Genomic DNA, 14,817 nt, shown 5'->3' on the forward strand with positions numbered 1-14,817 from the left:
TATCGCGCCCGCGAGAGGCGGCGGCCGCGGGGGACGGCGAGGGGCTGCCCGGGGCCGCGCGGGCTCTGCCTCCCCTTCAGCAGCATCCGCGGGGGCTCCCGCACCCGCCGCGGACAGACCGCGGCCGCCGCCACCGCTCCCGAAGCCGCTCCGGGGCGGGAAGCGTCCCCCGGGCACGAACCCTCCCGGCTCCCGAGCCGGGCACCGCTGGAGCCGCAGCGGCCGGTGCGCCGCGGGCAGGAGCCCCGCGCCCAGCCCGCCCGCCCCGGGAGAAGCCGCTGCGAGGGGCGCGCACCCGCTGGAGCCGCCGCCGCCGGCTGCCGTTCCCGCTGCTGTTCCAGCTGCGGCCGCTGCACCCGCCGCTAATCCAGCTGCGGTTCCAGCTGCCCCCTCCCTCCTCCTCCTCCTTTTTCCCCTCCTCTCCCCCCCTCCCTCCTCTTCAAGTATCGCCCGCCCAACCCTTTCTCGCGAGAGAGAGGGGAATAAAAATGTTCCCCCCACCCCCGAGCCGCCGAGCCGGGTGCTCCCGGCGGTGCCCGGCCGGCTCCTGGCCAGCCCCGCCGTGGGTCACCTGCGGTCGGCCCGGGGCTGCGGGGATGCTCGGCCCCGAGAGGCTCCCCGGGCGCCGCGGGAAGCGTGCGGTGCTGCCCGGGAGGACGCGGCGCTGCCGCTCCCTCCGCTCCGGAGGCAGCTGCGGCCAAGCAACGCTGCCAGCTCGGGTTACCCCGCGGGTCCCCGGCTCACACGGCGGCAGAGGCATCAGCGCCTGCGGTAGTCACAGTGCTGAGCCAAGTGTGTCAGACGGGAGTGGGGGAACCGAAGGTAGTGCACGCCTCTGCCTCCATCTAAATACCTCTACATATACATATCTATAGGCATCTACTTCCCAGAGGTGCAGCATTTTGCATCTATAGTTTATGAAAATAACGTAAAGGTATCTGTTTCCCTTATAAGGAAAAATAGCATGGATGGTGGCTTTACCGGAGAGGCTGCTGCAGAATGAATAATGCGCTTTCTAGCAACTAACATGGCACAGACACCAAGGCACCAAACTCTTCTGTACCTACTCCTAAATCTCCACAGCCAGCTCCAGAACGAATGCCTGCCTCATCCTTCTCAAGGAAAGAAAGCCCTGCAGTTTTTATTTATGGTTTAAATCAAAAAGTGCAAACCACTACCAACACCTGAAAGGTATTTAGGCTTTATACTGAAATAATTGAGCAGGGAACACAACACAACACAGTTAACAGAGTTCAAGCCCAGATTCTATACGCTCCTATCAAGTAACTCTCTGTACCAGGATTATCCGATTTCAACATAGACAGGAAATACAAAAAAAAAAAAAACAAGCATAAAAATTAGGCTGAAAGTAAATGAAAGTCTGCTGCTGCTCACATATAAATACTTTGGCAGAAATGTTGGATTTCCTAATTTTCAGGTATTTTCCCTTTTTCTTAGTTTCAGGTAGGTACTGATGGTTAGTGGCTCTGTATTATTGCATTGATGTTGCAAATGCTCAGCTGCACAATTTCATAAGCCAGCAGCTGACCAGGCTCAGCAGCTGCCAAACCACCCATACCAGATAAATGCATGGTGTATTCTGCCACTAAAACAGTATCAGAAAAAAAGGAAGTCGTGTGTTAGATTTCCTAGTAGTTGTTTACAGCTGAATTGTAATGGTGTCACAAAAAATGACAGATGCTAGTTGAAATATAGTGTGATTCAGTTTCCAGTAGTTTATAGATTACATTACTAAAGATGTATTGTCCTTCTAAACATACATAGAAGTATGTAAACTATGTCCTGGCCACAATAGCAGCTTTCTAATCATTTTGGCTGATTTTTATCATCAAGTGTTAGATTCTGCAAATTACAAAACAGTCATTTGATATTGACCATTTCAATGTCACTCTTTAGTAGTGTAGTGTTAAGAGTTTCAGATAAAGAGTATAAGGTAAAATGTAGATGTGAAATACTATGAGATAGTGGCCCAAGAAAAAAGTAATGGGGTACAGACTATGCCACCTCAGTGTGTCTGAACAAGGCTCAAGACATTCGCAGCCCACACCTTATACCACTATTTTGTTACTTGTACAAAATGAACTACTTAACTTCAATTCTGCAAGCCAAGTATTACTGATTTGTAGTAAGCAGAAGTTTGGGGTTGTGATTAATGAAAAATATGGATTTTTATGTTACAATCTAACATAATAAATAGGATAAATAGGAATTTGATTTTTCAAAGTTTTTGTTTGCCTGACACATAAGCATGTCTGACACATCAAGATTTTTTTTTATGGCTATGCTTGTTGAAGAGATAATATAGCATTGCCTAAAGTATTTTGTATTTCTTTTGCAGTGTCAAATTAAATTTTGCTCAAAACCAAAAAGAGATGAGGATAAACGTGCTAGTAATTATCTCTTTCATTAAGAAATTCAGGACAAGCATTACATTGCTATACAGCTCTCTTCCTTCACTATCACCTATGCATACAGCAAAATCTAAGCATTTACTTAGTTAATATAGAAGTTAAACTGAACCTGCAAAAATGACACTAGATATTTACAAATTATGTTCACAATGTGAAAATACAATTTACCGGTAAACAAAAGTGAGTTATGAAAGGAATTCTTGGTTGCTATTTACTCGAACATTCTTTTGGTTTCAATATTTTCTGTTTCAACCACTTTAATTTTGTGGATGAGCTACTAGGAAAATATCTAGTCTGTGTCCCAGGCTAATGGGGTGACTCTCTCATATCTTCTAGCACATTTTATGATGTATTTTTTGGTATCTTGCATGGTTGCAGAAATGTGGATTACACTATATGAAGTAATGCTACATGATATGTGGGCTGGAAGTTCATTAATCTAGTGAAACATGCAGCACATCATCAGCTTCTGGTGTGTCATTTTAAAGAATATGCTTATACATTAGAAGTATTTACATTGTTGACAACTTTAAAATGGTGTCCACCTGGATTCTCAAACCACTAGAAAAAACACACTGTCACAAGCCAAAGACTTAAAACAACTTCTGCTCTCTGCTGCTGAACAGAGCAGGCCCTACTAATAAGGGTCATCCACACTCTTTCCCACAGCCACTTGAGTTTCTGCAAACATTTGGACTCTGAAGAACATCTAGACAAACAGATTTCTATATGGTCTCCAAAACACTTGTCAGGCACTTGAAGCTTCACTTAAGGGGAAAAAAACCAAGGCAACTAAGAAGCAATTCTGATGATCCAGTTGATCACCATTTCCTGTGACAAACAAAGATGAACTCACAGATTAGCCAAGATCCAAAAACTCAGTGATATTTGAGTTCCTTGATCAAACCATGGAATCAAATCCAAAAATAAAAGACACCAAGAACAAGACATATAACATCACTGCTACATGCACAGCAGAATTTTCCATAACATTTAAGCAACTCTTTTTCCACAATGCTCATTCTTCCAGGTGATTTTGAGGATCTTACAGGCGTATTTTGAAGGATGTAGATGGCATGGATTGTGGTGGCAGGGTCAATATCAGGGCAGGATAATTACAGGTAGATTGATTCTAAGTAGGAATGATAGAAAAGACAAAAACCACGCTTTACAGTTGGCTATCACCTGGGAAACAGTGACCCTAAATATTTACATAACTTTATGCACACTTTAAATCAAGTCCAGTATATTTCTCTAGTAAGACATCCTACTTGCTAACCATGCCTTAGGGTACCTCCCTGTGCTCATCACCATCAGGTACATAAATCATTTTACACAGTGCCCAAATTATTAACATGTAACTGATCCTCAGAGACATACTTACTTGTCCTGCTGTTTGGTTTACATAAAAAACACTGGACTGAAATTTGCAGTGCTGGTGATCTTCATGCTCAGCAGCTGAGATGCAAAGTACTGGTCTCCCTCCTTGCTGGCCTTTGGCTGGCCAGTCCTCTTCATCTTGCTCAAACACTCCTTCCTCTCCTCCTGAAGGATGGTTAGCAGAATAGTCATATTTCAGGCAAACTGTTTTGAACTGTTGCATATAAAAAAATCTTATCACTAGAAGTACTATGACGAGTTGGGAGCTCATTTCAAGAAGTTTTTCTTTATTTCAATTTGTATGAACTTTTGCAATAATTGCTTTTTTTTTAATCTGCAAATTTACTCTAACCCAAGTGAGCAAAAATAAGTATGTCCATCTTACATATTTCTTTATTAAGAGGGCCTTTATTATGCCAATGAAAACAAATAGTGTGGGAAAGTTTTAGTGTGTGTATTTTTTTAAGTACATTAAAAGCACAAACAGTAATTACATCCAGACAAGCAATTAACTGGTTTAAATCTAAAAAAAATTTAAAATTAGGTAACTCAAAATAAAACACATCAATTTTCCTTAATGCTGTTTGGTCAGACAAGCTGTGATAAGTAGCTGTGGAATCCATTATTAATAGATATGGGGACATATTTCACCCCAGACTTCTACTTCATTTTTACAAATGGTTTAATTGAAGTTTTCATCTATCAGCAAAGTTTACAGTGATGGAGAAAGAAATCCATCCTACATTAACATGTAATTCCATAATTTGTGATACTGTGCAAAGTGTTGTTGTAATATTTCTGTAATATAAGAAATATGAGAGGAAATAAAAAAGTTCTTTCTTGGCTAAGATAATAGGGGCCTATGTGCTTTTGCAGAAATTACAATGTATTATCTCAGTTGTATCCTAAGTGAGCATAAACCTATTACATTTTATTACATTCAGAACACATCTCTCCTATTTATGCCTCTATGGAACAGTTTAACACAGATCATATGTTGTCCTAAACAAAATAACATCTTCAATTTACAAGAAGGCAAATTTTTTATCACCCCACCAAAACCATACATTTCTCTTTAATAAGGTCTGAATAAAACAGATGCTCTTTCTCCTCCAAAGAACCTGGATTCCCCAGTATCAGTGACAAAGAAAGTACAAGGAAACTCAGACCCTAATTCAGACATTCCCTTCTCAGTATTTTTTAGTTGGTTTTGTTTTTAAAGCTAGATCTCATTTTGAATCAACCCTTACCCAGAAAGGGTGAAACTTATCCTATGTCTCCCTTTGCTGAAGGCAGATCTATTATCAGGGTTATTCTTTAGGGGTCCTAAATAAAAGAACTAAACCAGAAGAAATCCAAAGATTTTCATTCTGTCTTCCAGGTAGGGGAAGCACAACCTATTTTTGTAAGACTAGTGTTGAATAAAAATATAACTGCAATGCCAATCTAATATACATACAGTGGTGTATTTAATTCCATGTGTACTGCTAGAACACCTATCTTAACAATAGCAATTGCTTCTTTGATTTAAAAATCAGAATTTTAATCCACTCTTAGTGCAAGAAAAGGAAATATATATACTACTACTTTCTGTCAGCTAATAACCATGTCAAATTTAATGGGAATTTTGCCACAGTAACAGTTGCAAGCCAAGCTTCCTCAGTCTTACATTTGTCCCCAATGACCTCTTAAATCCCACCTGTAAACTCAGAAGCAAAGTGAAACAGCTTTCATGGCTTAGCATAAAATGCCAACTGTCGGGTGAATTTTCAGGCTAAAACACTGAGCAAAATGGATATAGCTTTTTATCCAAATTAATACATTCCAAGTGGGTGGAAATCAGTAACCAAGAGCCTCTTCTTTAAACTCTGATTTATGCAGAACTCCCTACTGACTCCAACAAAGACAGCTGAATCAGGCCCTACATTCCTTCAAACACTGTCAGCAAGGGATTGGGTGTCTCTGCCTCTGTTTTCCATCCCAGTGTTCCTCTGGCTATGTGATGTCTCAGTTGATAGGGAGTTGCCCCATGATGCAGTTTAAATAATAAAATAGGTAATAGGAGACCAGGGATTAGACACTGAACCCACCACATTCCATTTGCAAGGCCCTTCCTTTGAGAAATAACACTATGAGAGCATTGCATACAGCTCTGATAGAATCAATGATGAGTTTAAATAGGAAGGGACTTGTGAAAGTCCTTCAGTCCAATTCCCTGCTCAGAACAGGACCAGCTTAAGAATGGGTTGCTCAGCCTCTGTCCACACAAGTTCTGAATATCTCCAAGGATGGACACCCCACTTTTCTGGAGTAACCTACTCCATTATTTCACAACACTTGCTGTGACAAAATTTTCTTAACACTTAGAAGGAATTTCCCTTCCCCAGAATTTGTACCTGCTCTTCATCTTACCACTGCTCAGGCTCTATCTGCAGATGCAGTTTCTCAAGCACCAAGAGAGGTAAAGGATCCCCTCCCTGCAGTCCCACAGCACAGCCCATGTGCAGTTGGCCACCCCTGCTGCGAGAGCGCCGCTGACTCACGGAGGACAGGGATGAGTCTTTGGCCAGCAAAGAGTTCAGAACAGCTCTGATCTGCACTTTCCTTTATTCAGTAACTTTCTAAAGGCTGACTTCATTTCCTCAGGTTTTCTAGACACCAGTAAACTGAGACAACCTCATCTAGAGTCTGTGATTTCTTACCGGGTGTAAAATCATTTGGGGATTTCCCTCCCACTTTTGTCTGTTGAAAGGATTAAAATTTACTTACTGAGGATCACTGGGTGGGTTTTATCAGTTCACAAGTTTCAGCAGCCAGCCTTCATTCCCTCCAAATGTCCATCAGATACAAGGTCTTTATACACCACACTGGATAGGACATGATCCATTTATTAATACACACATCTTCAATGTATTGCATTGTACACTTCCAGTACGGTTACTTGGATAAATTCAGCCCACAGACATCAACAGCAAACCTCCTATTAACTCATAGAGTATTCTGCTTCATTTTTAGCCCCTTCTCATTTATGCATTGGCTCAACTCATGGCAAATGGATTGATTTGTAGTATATAGATGATTTATGGCTATTTTTTCAGGATAAAATCAGGTTGCCTTTACTTATAAGGAAACTGGAAATAAAAATTGCAGTTAATTAAAAAATATATTAATTTTACCAATAGTCAAATTAAGTAAAAGAAGCTGTTTGAGGAGGAAGTTGCAATAGATTCCACATACTGTTGCTTAAAGTGGGAATGAGAAGGGACAGGAAGAAAGCTCTATATGCCTTTTGGAGGCTGAAAAGCTTTTTTACTCTCCTACAGAAAATTAAGATACAGGGATAGAGTTAAAATCTATTTAAGAACACTTGAAATTAGAGTAACTTTTACTAGTTTCTAGTACAAATTACTCAGATTATGTTTAAATGAGGGAAGAAATTCCAACAATAAAAAAATCTTTTCAGCTTTTTTTAAAACACAGAATTACTGCCTCTAGAATGTCCCTAATGGTTTACAAATTGCCAACACCAGGTCCACCCAAAATTGCTTTTACTGTGATGAATGGGGTGGAGTTCAGAAGAGATTGAGCTGCTACATTTCTTTTTTAAAGAGTCGGGTTTTGACACTTTACAAATTTGAAATAAAGATATTGAACACTTTTTCTAGCTTCATGAACTCCTTTCAATACCAAGAAAAATACCACACAACTTCAGACAAATAAGAATGAAGGTCAAACAGGCAGAGTCGGCAGAGGAAATGTCACTTGAAACACATGAGAGAGAGCCAAGGGAAAATACTTGACAGGAGATGCTTGGGAAAAAGGACATCTATATCTATCTATGGATACATGGATATATATTAAGGCTGACTTTTCCAACTCCTGTTCATCAGTAAAAGGAAGGAAGTGTAATTTTATGGCTGAAAAGTGGATGATGTCAATAAGGAGATTCATGGTGCCTTTTCAAGATAAGGAAATCTTTCAGAGGCTCCAGTCTGGACACATTTTATGATAAACTATTGGGAAAACACAGTTTCCCTGCACTGCAATGATCTGGAGAAGCTTCCCTTGGCACTATAAGCCTGGTCCAAGCCCAAGATATTTTTTTTTCCTCCCACTTATTTCTGTGGAGTTCAGAGCATGCCCTGACTTCAGTGTGGTGAATATTATTCCATCAGTTAAGCTGAGCTAGAGCAGTGAAATTTCTGAAAAGAGCCTATTACATAGATTCGAAAGCTTTATGGAGAGCTGGAAACAATTCCTTCCATACAGCTGGCTACAAAATCTTTCCTCCTGTTCAAAGTATGCAATTCTCTGCATTCATTGGTCTGTACATGAGGCTCTTTACCTACTTGGAGTTTTGTCACAAACAGCGACCTAACAACAAAGAGCCTGTGCAGTCTTGCTGACTAAATATTCAAAGTCCTACACAGAAAAAATACAAAGCAAAATTCCAAAAGTGTTCTCTAAACCAAGAAATAACTGTTTTTTGAATTTACTCACACTTGTAAAAAATAAGTCTTCAGAATTCACATATGTATCATGCTCTAATACTCATGTTCAAGAGTGTCAAATTCAGAGCTAGATGTCTTATAAAAACAACTGTACCATTGCATCAGTTCAGCAGATCACTGATATGTATGTGCCAACAACAGTCATTCCCCACAGCATCCTGAAGAAATTGTTTCTGCTCGGGCAGCTCAGCATCTGAAATCTATTACTTTTTGTGTTATTTCTTTTTGTTTGGTTTCCATCTTTCCCCCTATCACAAACTCCATTTTAAGGGCAGTTGACTCAGGCAACTCTGGTAGCTACTTACCCTGCTTTGACAGGTTTATTTCACAAGCTGTCCTTCCCCTTCCTGCAGTCAAAAACTATATAATACCATTTGCAAGTAAAAAATAAAGAAAATAATAAAGTTTAAACATTTTAAACTGACTATTACCAATTATGCCATTGGCTATACTCATTATATGGGAAATGTTAGTCCTGTGCTTATCCAAACCCCCTGCTGAATAAGACAGCTCTTCTAAAACATTTGGAACTGAATTCTGTTTACTGTGATTGAAGGACCAGAGCAGAAGGAAAACGTGAGGAATTTCTTCCCTTCATGAAGAATGCAGGTGGGATGTAGCCCAGGAAGATGCTGCAGAGTACAACAGAGTGTTAATCTGCAAATCCCAGCTATAAACCCATTGGAATCTGCACTGTTCAGCCCTGCTCCTGAGCTACCAGCAGCCAGCTGTGTGTCAAGAACAACATCTGGCAGCTGCCAGGTGTAGAAGCTGCCATTCCTCAGATGATCAGCAAAGTGTGTTCCACAGTTTCCAGCAGTTCTGCAAGAAAGCATTCAGCAGATAGTGCGGTGATTTCATTTATAATGTTGTTCATACTCCAGGAGCTCTCAGAAAGCCCAGGGAAGACTGGCCTGTTACAGGGTATGAACAGGACAGAAAGCAAGCTCCAGACAGCTGGCCACTGCCTCTGACAGCAGGTCTAGGCAAGGTGCAGCAGCATTGCAACGACATTTGGACAGCAAGGCAGAAACACAGGCAGCAAGAAGCCCATCCCTTGGGTTACTCCAGAACTTCATTTGCCATAACAGGATCTTACAGCTTTTGCATGGGGCCTCTTACACAGTCTTTTTAAGACCTTTTCCTCATCAACAGCCTCATTCTTCTCAAACTAAAAAACGGAAGAGAATAATTATAAGAGTGGCAGAATGTGTCTCATTATTAGGGATTTTAGCAAGTATTTATCAGTTACACTCAGAGATTTGTGGAGGTGACTGAGCACTGGAACAGGTTGTGCCATAGGGGCTGTGGAGTCTCCCAGTATTTGGAGTATTTGCTGGAGATATTCCAAATCTTGGGCACCTGGTTCTAGGTGATTCAAAGGAATCTATTCAGTAACTCCTCTCTGATACTTCTATAGGGCATGGTGTTTCAACAGATTTTCTGTTTCAGAAACCCACAATCACTGAGTTTGAATCCATACTGGCCAATTTCCCTGTTCTCCTAAGCACAAGAACCCTGCAGTCCTACTTTGACTCATGTTAAGCTGTGTTAAGCTCTTAAATAACTACATCTGCTCCTTGGAGAAAGGTGCTGGAGCATATGCCTGGAATTGCAAGGTTATGGGACTACTACACAGACTGGATGCAGAGAGCTGACAAATGGAACCCACCAAGAATAACAGCAATACCACAAAGGAGGCAGGGAAGCGTGTGTCAGCTCAGCCCCAGTGCCTGCACTGCAGTGTGGAGCAGCAGTGCTGGGTTGGGCCAACCTGCAGAACTGCCAGGGGTCACACAGGGTGTCACACAGCAGCAGGCCCTGCCCTGGCCCACACACCCCCAAGGCAGGGCCTGCCAGTCATTCAGTAAAGCAACTCTGCACCAGCTGCCTGCCTATGTGCTGTTTACAGCTATACAGATGATTTTTTTTAACATTGCATGTCTTACCTGCTTCCTAGATACACATGTGTTGACGCTGCTGTTCAAGGGAAGAGTTAAGAACAAGTTAAACTCCCTGGCTGATGAATTGGTCACAGTTTCCCACAGGGACTGCTCAGACATCCGCAGTGATAAATAGAGTCAAAGCCTCTGCTGGCTCAGCTCATGTTTATTAGAACTATCTGCTAATGACCTAAAGGGAACAATCTTGAGAAGTGTAGGAAATGGTTTCCCCAGCTATTGGTTATTGTAGCATGCATGGCTGACACAGGCAAATAATCTCTAGCAAGAGCACTGCAGGAAGACAGGAGTTACGTTTTATGAAGGATTTTACTTTTCACATTTGGTTTCCTTCCAGTTTGGAAGGAAACTGAGATACTTAAGTTTTCCACAAAAGAAAAATCACGTGGGGATTTGGATCTCCTAAACTGTTTAGTTTCAATTTTGACTTTTTAGAGCTGCAAAAGTTTACAAACCAAGACTCATTTTAAAACAAAAGGTTCCAGTCAGAGTGTTAAAATGTTTTCATTCTTGGAATGTTTCCATTTTTCTCCCATAGCTAAATATGAAGACAAACAATTCTGTGAAGGATTTTAGAAGAACTGTATTTTTTCAAATGGAAAATTGTCAACATTTTATTGACCCTATATTCTTTTTATTCCCCTTTATTTTCTTCAAAATATTAGTCCAAAGCATTCTAGAAGAAAATGGAAATGTTTCTAGTGGGAAGTTTGAAAAGAGCAACTAAGTTCTGAAAAGTGAATTCTCTATCTACATTTTTTTATACCCTTTGCCTAAAGCAGAAACAGATGATAAGTCTCTTACTAGTTACCCTATCTTCTCCAAGGACATTAGCAAGTAATTTATGTTTAAAATACAGATTCCAGGAACCAAAGAAAAAGACAAGAACTTACCAATTACCTATTGCTAAATGTAGCTTGTGCTGCACACCTGGATTACAACATCAGTAACTTGAGCAACAAACCAGGGAAATATAGGAAAAGTTTCCATTCTGATCCTGTAGGTTCTTGCCTGCTTTCCACCTCATGAAAGCTGCACAGTACACAAAATGGCCAACTGGCAAGCTTAGAGGAGGAACACAGTCATCTGACAGGCTCCGTATGTCCCACAGCTCCCACAGGCCCAAACACTGTTAGACACGCACCAAAACCTGGCACGTGCCACAGAACACACAGAGCAGCATTGCAGTCAGGACTGGGCTCTGCTGCTGTTTCTACAGCCCTGGATGAATTTAGCCACAATGACATTGACACCAACACCCCCTGTAAGGACCTTTGAGGGCACAGAAAATAAACGTTTACTACATAGCTTTGAGATTTTTCTGCATGTATGGATTTTAAAGCTGGTGGTACAATTTGGCCTTCAATTAAAGTCAACAAATAAAGAAAATTTCACCTAGAGACCTTCATTGGATAGAACCCCAATCCCTGAAGAGGTTTCTCTACAGAAACAGAAGAGGTGCAGAAGGAAGGAGAAGTTACCAGGAGACTTTTGGTTTTTACAAAATACTAACACTGTCCTTAAACATATGGTGATGAAGTGTTACATAAACGTACGTGTGGTGTGAGACCACTAGAGGGGAGTAAAGTAACTTACAAGTGAATGTTTCCTCTACTCGGTTTTGCTGTACAAATTGCATTTGCACATGGTAATTAACAGCTATAGTAAAGCCAGAGTATTAAAGAATTGCATTTGCTTAACATTCTAAGCAAAGTTGATTAGATAATTACAGTATTTCTGTACCATTGTCCCCTCTCACTAGGCTGCAGGCTGACAGGGAACATTCGTCATCTGGATGAAGCCAGAACACCAGGGATGGCATTCAGCCAGAACATTTGGCAATAGACATGTATTTCTTTACTTGTATTCACATTTACAAAGAAGCAATGCTGCATGATGGAAACAGACTCATTTTACCAAGTGTGAAAAAGGCACTGGGCTCAAAAGCTTGCTTGGTAGGTAAGCATTTACAGGAGGGAAATGGAGAACCTTGGTTCTCACACAGATCACCATCAAAGTCTACACAAGAGTGAAATATTTACCCAAACAACAAGAATAGAGAGGAGTATGATTAATTTGGAAGTGTAAAGTACTCTGCATCAGAATGCTGGGTGAAATCTCACTACAGCTGCAAGTAATGTGCTCCTGTATCACTGCCAGGTTGCCATCGTCTCCATTGTGAGCCATCCTCACTGTGGGAGACAGGACTGCACAGTGAATCTGCACAAAAGAGAAAAATAAATTTCAATGGGAAATCTTAGCAACTCCCACAGAACAAAGGGAAACATGAGAACAGAGTTCCAACAGCAGAAGAATAGCTTTGACAGCAAATTTTAAGGATGAATGGCTGAAATATATATATGCGACTGTGTATCTCAATACTTCTGAGAAGTGTACCCAGTTTGAGATTTTATGGGAAAGGGAACATGACACAGCACTAAATAGATCTTCAAACCTCAGAGCAAAGTTCCACCTATAAAGTAAAGTAAGAGGTAGGGGGCAAATGAGATCTGAAACTGCAAAGGTGGTTAGTAAAGCCTGGGAATGCAAGCAAGCCAGAGATCTCCTTAGTTGCATATCCACAGGTGACACTGAGGGAACTGGAATTTAATCATAGCAGTCTTGAAAGGCTTTCACAATCTGATAGAGTATTTTGCAAAGATTACAGTAATTCTGCAGAATGGACAACTGGCTGAACCAGACTGAAAACTATCAAGAATGGTAGGACCAAGACTGCTGGGTCTAATTTTTTTCTATTTATAATTTGCAAGATAAATCAGCCAAAGAAAATATAGGGAGCAAAAATACAGCAAACAGAAGAATACCACTGCATTCTGCTACTTTGGGGATGTTGTTAAAGCAAGTTCAAGTTAAATAGTGCCAAACTGCAACATTGCTTTAATAAAACTTGATCTGGCTCCCACAGCATAAACACAGAGCTGAAAAAGGAATCATCTGAATCAAAAACATCTAACAGCAGGTAACCAGTTCTTGAATAAAGCAAGTAAGTTCTTTCAGCCATATAACCTAGTGGGTAGGAATATGTGACAGGCTTATTTGAAGAGATTCATTTAGTGACTCTACTACAATCTTGGCTCAACTATCCAAGTCCAAGCACACATATTGCAACATGACATCCCCCTTGCTGACTGGTGTCAGCTGTCCAATTTCAGGAGTTGCCACCCCCTATGCTACTCTGTTTATTGCTTCATTCTTTCCTACTGACATTGGAAGGAGGAGGGCTGAGGAACACTTTTGACTAAGAGTTGTTGATTCTTGGGCTAAGGATCATCTTGCACCTTAAACTCTACTCACCAGAGAATGATTGCTGCTATTTCAAGGTAGATCTTCCCTCTTGGCCTCTACTGCTGATTTTCATTAAGCAAAACTCAAAATCTCCTTGGCAGTTCTGGAGCTCCCAGGAGTTATCACTGCAACAAGACACAAAGTAAACATTAGGTGAGCAAGAATTTAACTGAATCTTTACTTACCTTCACATTCTCACACACATTTCAGCTTTGGTCCCTGAAGTTGTCCAGTATGATACAACTGAAACAGCAGTACAAGAGCAGTCAGTCAGTCAAGTGGAAGGTCCCTCCTCATTGGCCCCAATTTCTAAATTCAATACATAGGATCAGTAAATACTTCACTCTGCATTGAAACCACTGAGCTTTTAAACACAGGGAATTTGTTAAAAGCTGTGGAAATTGACAGTAAGAGTTAGGTACACAACACCGAGCAAAGCAACAGAAATGTGTTACAAAAAGTTACATTTTAGAATTTTAAAAGCAGTTTGCACATTGTCACTAACTGTGGCATTGAGAGGAGCAACTACAGAGAAACTTTTGAGCCCACCTCAGATGGAATATTTGGAAAAGTTCCATTTGGTCCACAGCAATGAGATGATGGGCCCTCAGCTGCTGTCTGAATGGCCAGGGATGTCCTGGATAGCTGGATGTTTACTTTTACAGATCAAATCTGTAAGCTGGGTCGGATTCTGAACTTGACCAATGATGGAATCAGTCTGATGTATTGGCTTAAACACTCAAACATCTTACACAGGACTAAATATGCTTCTCTTTTACCTTGTGGAATTTGGGAAAATGTTTAAGCTCACCATAGACAGTCACTCATTGGAAAAAAAAAAAGGAAAAAAGCCTCCACTTGGGGCTTAGAGCACAACTAGTAAAAACTTTCCTTTGCAGACAAGGCCACAGCTATTTCCTCAGCTAAGAGCTCGGAATTTGGCCCTTGAACTTAACCACGGCCCATGTTTGTTTAGGCACCAGCAGTCTCTCATGGCCTCAGTTTGCTCCCACTGATGATGACAAACCCCACCTCACTAAAGAGGAAGTGGGGTTGGATTTATGGGCAACATGAAAGCCACCAAGAAATTCAGAAGTCTCTTGTTAGAGTGCCTGTGAAAGTCTCAAGTCACAACCCAGGCCTGTGTACCAAGAGCCAAAATGCATTCTGCCTGGCCAGTTGTCCTGGAATATAAACATGCAGGACAGTTTTGTAAAGGAAGTTAAG

General features: G+C 41.2%; 1 long non-coding RNA gene across 1 annotated transcript; it reads right to left on the reverse strand.

Annotated features, from left to right (window-relative positions):
• Positions 1-3,851: 3,851 nt before the first annotated feature.
• Positions 3,852-11,326, reverse strand: LOC134425012 (uncharacterized). The gene is made up of 3 exons (XR_010029559.1): positions 11,178-11,326; positions 6,582-6,679; positions 3,852-3,977 (listed from the first exon to the last, which is right to left on the reverse strand). It is a non-coding gene; the product is annotated as an uncharacterized LOC134425012 (long non-coding RNA).
• Positions 11,327-14,817: the final 3,491 nt, after the last annotated feature.

This window comes from Melospiza melodia, chromosome 15 (genome assembly GCF_035770615.1).
Source record: "Melospiza melodia melodia isolate bMelMel2 chromosome 15, bMelMel2.pri, whole genome shotgun sequence".
In the NCBI taxonomy this organism is placed as follows: Eukaryota; Metazoa; Chordata; class Aves; order Passeriformes; family Passerellidae; genus Melospiza; species Melospiza melodia.